Source organism: Schistocerca serialis, chromosome 1 (assembly GCF_023864345.2).
Source record: "Schistocerca serialis cubense isolate TAMUIC-IGC-003099 chromosome 1, iqSchSeri2.2, whole genome shotgun sequence".
NCBI lineage: Eukaryota > Metazoa > Arthropoda > Insecta > Orthoptera > Acrididae > Schistocerca > Schistocerca serialis.
The window spans coordinates 502721587-502727223 of record NC_064638.1 but is presented as its reverse complement, the minus strand read 5'-3'; the positions used below and the strand labels follow the sequence as shown (position 1 = coordinate 502727223).

Below are 5637 nucleotides of genomic sequence, written 5' to 3'. Positions count from 1 at the left end.
ATTTTGCTCCCCAAATAGCAAAACTCCTTTACTACTTTAAAAGCCTCATTTCCTAATCTAATTCCCTCAGCATCACCCGACTTAATTAGACTACATTCCATTACCCTTGTTTTGCTTTTGTTGATGTTCATCTTATATCCTCCTTTCAAGACACTGTCCATTCCATTCAACTGCTCTTCCAAGTCCTTTGCTGTCTCTGACAGAATTACAATGTCATCGGCGAACCTCAAAGTTTTTATTTCTTCTCCATGAATTTTAATACCTACTCCGAATTTTTCTTTTGTTTCCTTTACTGCTTGCTCAATATACACATTGAACAACATCGGGGAGAGGCTACAACCCTGTCTTACTCCCTTCCCAACCACTGCTTCCCTTTCATGTCCCTCGACCCTTATAACTGCCATCTGGTTTCTGTACAAATTGTAAATAGCCTTTCGCTCCCTGTATTTTACCCCTGCCACCTTTAGAATTTGAAAGAGAGTACACCAGTCAACATTGTCAAAAGCTTTCTCTAAGTCTACAAATGCTAGAAACGTAGGTTTGCCTTTCCTTAATCTTTCTTCTAAGATAAGTCGTAAGGTCAGTATTGCTTCACGTGTTCCAGTGTTTCTACGGAATCCAAACTGATCTTCCCCGAGGTTGGCTTCTACTAGTTTTTCCATTTGTCTGTAAAGAATTCGTGTTAGTATTTTGCAGCTGTGACTTATTAAGCTGATAGTTCGGTAATTTTCACATCTGTCAACACCTGCTTTCTTTGGGATTGGAATTATTATATTCTTCTTGAAGTCTGAGGGTATTTCGCCTGTTTCATACATCTTGCTCACCAGATGGTAGAGTTTTGTCAGGACTGGCTCTCCCACGGCCGTCAGTAGTTCCAATGGAATATTGTCTACTCCGGGGGCCTTGTTTCGACTCAGGTCTTTCAGTGCTCTGTCAAACTCTTCACGCAGTATCATATCTCCCATTTCATCTTCATCTACATCCTCTTCCATTTCCATAATATTGTCCTCAAGTATATCGCCCTTGTATAGACCCTCTATATACTCCTTCCACCTTTCTGCTTTCCCTTCTTTGCTTAGAACTGGGTTTCCATCTGAACTCTTGATATTCATACAAGTCGTTCTCTTATCTCCAAAGGTCTCTTTAATTTTCCTGTAGGCAGTATCTATCTTACCCCTAGTGAGATAAGCCTCTACATCCTTACATTTGTCCTCTAGCCATCCCTGCTTAGCCATTTTGTACTTCCTGTCGATCTCATTTTTGAGACGTTTGTATTCCTTTTTGCCTGTTTCACTTACTGCATTTTTATATTTTCTCCTTTCATCAATTAAATTCAATATTTCTTCTGTTACCCAAGGATTTCTACTAGCCCTCGTCTTTTTACCTACTTGATCCTCTGCTGCCTTCACTACTTCATCCCTCAAAGCTACCCATTCTTCTTCTACTGTATTTATTTCCCCCATTCCTGTCAATTGCTCCCTTATGCTCTCCCTGAATCTCTGTACAACCTCTGGTTCTTTTAGTTTATCCAGGTCCCATCTCCTTAAATTCCCACCTTTTTGCAGTTTCTTCAGTTTTAATCTACAGGTCATAACCAATAGATTGTGGTCAGAGTCCACATCTGCCCCTGGAAATGTCTTACAATTTAAAACCTGGTTCCTAAATCTCTGTCTTACCATTATATAATCTATCTGATACCTTTTAGTATCTCCAGGGTTCTTCCATGTATACAACCTTCTTTCATGATTCTTAAACCAAGTGTTAGTTATGATTATGTTGTGCTCTGTGCAAAATTCTACCAGGCGGCTTCCTCTTTCATTTCTGTGCCCCAATCCATATTCACCTACTATGTTTCCTTCTCTCCCTTTTCCTACACTCGAATTCCAGTCACCCATGACTATTAAATTTTCGTCTCCCTTCACAATCTGAATAATTTCTTTTATTTCATCATACATTTCTTCAATTTCTTCGTCATCTGCAGAGCTAGTTGGCATATAAACTTGTACTACTGTAGTAGGTGTGGGCTTCGTATCTATCTTGGCCACAATAATGCGTTCACTATGCTGTTTGTAGTAGCTTACCCGCATTCCTATTTTCCTATTCATTATTAAACCCACTCCTGCATTACCCCTATTTGATTTTGTGTTTATAACCCTGTAGTCACCTGACCAGAAGTCTTGTTCCTCCTGCCACCGAACTTCACTAATTCCCACTATATCTAACTTCAACCTATCCATTTCCCTTTTTAAATTTTCTAACCTACCTGCCCGATTAAGGGATCTGACATTCCACGCTCCGATCCGTAGAACGCCAGTTTTCTTTCTCCTGATAACGACATCCTCTTGAGTAGTCCCCGCCCGGAGATCCGAATGGGGGACTATTTTACCTCCGGAATATTTTACCCAAGAGGACGCCATCATCATGTAATCATACAGTAAAGCTGCATGCCCTCGGGAAAAATTACGGCTGTAGTTTCCCCTTGCTTTCAGCCGTTCGCAGTACCAGCACAGCAAGGCCGTTTTGGTTATTGTTACAAGGCCAGATCAGTCAATCATCCAGACTGTTGCCCTTGCAACTACTGAAAAGGCTGCTGCCCCTCTTCAGGAACCACACGTTTGTCTGGCCTCTCAACAGATACCCCTCCGTTGTGGTTGCACCTACGGTACGGCTATCTGTATCGCTGAGGCACGCAAGCCTCCCCACCAACGGCAAGGTCCATGGTTCATGGGGGGGGATACTTAACTTAACCCAGATTATTTCACATTCGCATTCGCTAATAACTTCACTGGATATTATTGAATTCTTTACTGCTATAAATACTCCTCCACCATTGGCGTTTATCCTATCCTTGCGGTATATATTCCATTCTGTGTCTAGGATTTCGTTACTGTTCACTTCCGGTTTTAACCAACTTTCCGTTCCTAATACTATATGCGCACTATTTCCTTCAATAAGAGATACTAATTCAGGAACCTTGCCCTGGATACTCCTGCAGTTTACCAATATTACGTTAACTTTTCCTGTTTTTGGTCTCTGAGGACGGACATTCTTTATCAACGATGATAATGTCCTCTCTGGTAAGCCGTCAGGTATTTTATCGTTTCGCCCAAGGGGGGGTCCCTCTAACCTAAAATACCCCCGTGTGCACTGAAAAGATTTCCACCATGCACCACATGTTTTCATACATACAAAGTGCTTACAAACGTATATCAAAGATGAAGAATGAGATTTTCACTCTGCAGCGGAGTGTGCGCTGACATGAAACTTCCTGGCAGATTAAAACTGTGTGCCCGACCGAGACTCGAACTCGGGACCTTTGCCTTTTGCGAGCAAGTCCTCTACCATCTGAGCTACCGAAGCACGACTCACGCCCGGTACTCACAGCTTTACTTCTGTCAGTATCTCGTCTCCTACCTTCCAAACTTTACAGAAGCTCTCCTGCGAACCTTGCAGAACTAGCACTCCTGAAAGAAAGGATATTGCGGACACATGGCTTAGCCACAGCCTGGGGGATGTTTCCAGAATGAGATTTTCACTCTCCAGCGGAGTGTGCGCTGACATGAAACTTCCTGGCAGATTAAAACTGTGTGCCCGACCGAGACTCGAACTCGGGACCTTTGCCTTTCGCGGGCAAGTGCTCTACCATCTGAGCTACCGAAGCAAGACTCACGCCCGGTACTCACAGCCTTACTTCTGCCAGTATCTCGTCTCCTACCCTCCAAACTTTACAAAAGCTCTCCTGCGAACCTTGCAGAACTAGCACTCCTGAAAGAAAGGATATTGCGGAGACATGGCTTAGCCACAGCCTGGGGGATGTTTCCAGAACTGTGGCAATGGCTAAGCCATGTCTCTGCAATATCCTTTCTTTCAGGAGTGCTAGTTCTGCAAGTTTCGCAGGAGAGCTTCTGTAAAGTTTGGAAGGTAGGAGACGAGATACTGGCAGAAGTAAAGCTGTGAGTACCGGGCGTGTCGTGCTTCGGTAGCTCAGATGGTAGAGCACTTGCCCGCGAAAGGCAAAGGTCCCGAGTTCGAATCTCTGTCGGGCACACAGTTTTAATCTGCCAGGAAGTTTCACATATCAAAGATGCTATGATATATCGTAACATTTGAAGATGTCCTATGTATGGAAATAGATCATATATCCACTTATGCAACTGAAACGCCTTTTCAACTAGTACAGAGAGACATTGATTTTGTGAGTTTTTGAGTGGATACTGTTACATTAATTATAAAGTTGTTCCATTTTTAAAGTACTTTATAGGTAAAACAGTACATCATTTAATTACATTTAGCATCATGAGAATTATAGTGACATATAAATTTGCTATTTGATTTGCAGATAGGAGGAGGAATATTATTTGCTTTGGAGGGTGGAGAATAATTTTTGGAAAGTTTTCAGGAAAGAGGTGTTAGCTAACTCGGTTTGTTCATTAAGGATATAGTCTCGGGTGCTGTTTGTGTGTGTGTGTATTTCTATTTCTTCTAATATATTCATAGTGGCTCCTTTTTCTGTTAGACGTAAAATTTCTAAGTTGTTCTCACTCTTTCTCGCTGAATGGTTTTCTTCAACAATATGGGCTGCAAATGCAGATATGTTCAAGTTGTCAAGCCTTAAAGCATCAATGTGTTCTTTGTGTCTAATTTCAAAACTTCTGCCTCTCTGTCCAAAGTAGAATTTTGGGCTTGTATAGCATTTGGGTTTGAATATTCCTGATTTATGGTAGGGAATCTTGGAGGTGTTTACATCATGGATTACTTTTTGTTGTAATTTATTATTTGTGGAAAAGCTGATTGTGATATTTTTGCCGGCCGCTGTGGTCTAGCGGTTCTAGGCGCTCAGTCAGGAATCGCGCGACTGCTAAGGTCGCAGGTTCGAATCCTGTCTCGGGCATGGATGTGTGTGATGTCCTTAGGTTAGTTAGGTTTAAGCAGTTCTAAGTTCTAGGGGACTGATGACCACAGATGTTGGGTCCCATAGTGCTCAGAGCCATTTGAACCATTTTTGATATTTTTCTTTTTAAATAAGTTTGCTATTTGGTATGATAGTGGGCCTATGTATAGGAGAGTAGCATATTTAGGTTTGGCTTCTGTGGCACACTGCAACGGCCTTGCCACAGTGGATACACCGGTTTCCATGAAATCACCGAAGTTAAGCGCTGTCGGGAGTGGCTGGCACTTGGATGGGTGACCACCCAGGCCGCCATGTGCTGTTGCCATTTTTCGGGGTGCACTCAGCCTCGTGAGGCCAATTGAGGAGCTACTCGACCTAATAGTAGTGGCTCCGGTCAAAGAAAACTATCATAACGACCGGGAGAGTGGTGAGCTGACCACACGCCTCTCCTATCCGCATCCTTAACTGAGGATGACACGGCGGTCGGATGGCCCCGATGGACCACTTGTGGCCTGAAGACGGAGTGCTTCTTCCTCTGTGGCACACTGATTTGGATTGAAGTGATTGCTGTGAAGTGGATCTGTGGTTTTTGTCTGCATTTTGTTGTGGAGTTTTTCTATTATTAGGGATTTATATCCAGTATTATGAGCAATGGTTTTAATTATTTTGATTTCACTTTGTTGATCTGTGTCACTCATTGGTACTTTTTTAGTTCGGTGTAGCATCGCTCTGAAATATGCCATTTT

General features: G+C 42.6%; 1 pseudogene; it reads left to right on the top strand.

Annotated features, from left to right (window-relative positions):
- Positions 1 to 5098: 5098 nt before the first annotated feature.
- LOC126424749 (5S ribosomal RNA) lies at positions 5099 to 5216 on the top strand (annotated as a pseudogene).
- Positions 5217 to 5637: the final 421 nt, after the last annotated feature.